The sequence below is a fragment of the Otolemur garnettii genome, unplaced genomic scaffold, assembly GCF_000181295.1.
Source record: "Otolemur garnettii isolate 467f Iridium unplaced genomic scaffold, OtoGar3 scaffold00102, whole genome shotgun sequence".
In the NCBI taxonomy this organism is placed as follows: Eukaryota; Metazoa; Chordata; class Mammalia; order Primates; family Galagidae; genus Otolemur; species Otolemur garnettii.
Window position 1 is genome coordinate 3950534 of NW_003852497.1, and position 1101 is coordinate 3951634.

Sequence of the window (1101 nt, forward strand, 5' to 3'; positions counted from 1 at the left end):
CACAGGCGCGGAGCTTCTTGTACCTTTTCCTAAATATTCTTTTCTAAGCAACAAGTGCTCATCCATCTGGCCACCAGTCTAAGCACTGCCCTTGTTAAGTTTGACCTTTCATTTGTCTGGAATGGTTCTCTTCTGCTTTTATTGAGGGGTCTACTAAGTGTTCTAAATCAATCAATAGGTAGAAATTTCAAGCAGCTAGGCTAATCCATTTTTTTTCTTATCTGTAAGCTTGTGTTTTTGCTAGAATTTCTTCTGGTCATGACCATCTAATAAGACTCTTTTCTGAAGTATCCTTTTTTTCTGATGATGTTTCTGACCTAACACAAGTGAGAACATTGCAATCGACACTGGAAACTTCAGTGTGAGTCCTGAAGTCACCGTGTTAATCAGTCGCAAACTGTCACAGATGATTTCTCCTGAAGCCCACCTACATGAGGGCAGAAGTTTGTAAATCCCAGGGAAATCTTCCCATGGAGGAACAGAAGCCTCAGACTTCAGCAAGCTCATTACTCCACGTGAACAGGTGGGGTTGACCTGAGGCACAGTTGTGAGGTAGATGTCCTCTGTCCGCCTCCGCGTGTCACCCAGGTTTTCTTTCCTTCCAAATTCATGGTCTCAGTTTTTATTATCTATTTCCCTGCCACATGCCCAGTGTTTCTATACTACTCCACTTTTCCCACACTTAAGAATTAAGTTACTTTAAGGGATGACAGATTTTAATATTTTTTTCTTACATCTCCTGGGAGGATTTGAAAGAGAAGGGAGAGGTTAACCCAACAGTTAGATGGCAGAATGTTTCTGTATTTTAGTCCTGAGGACTCTTTGGAAAGGTTTGTTTTCTTTTATTTTTTTTCTCCTTTTTGGAGAACTTTGAAGAACTCTTCACTGTGGGCGGTGCCTGTGGCTCAGAGGAGTAGGGCACTGGCCCCCAGGGGCAAAAACTGCCAAAAAAAAAAAAAAAAAAAAAAAGAACCCTTCACTTGAGAAAATCCAATGAAAGGGAGGATCTTAGAGATCCAGGTTCTCTGCCAATAATTAGTTAGGTGAGTGGAGAGAACCAGCTTACCCATCATCTGAGTGGGGAGAACCAGCTTACCCATC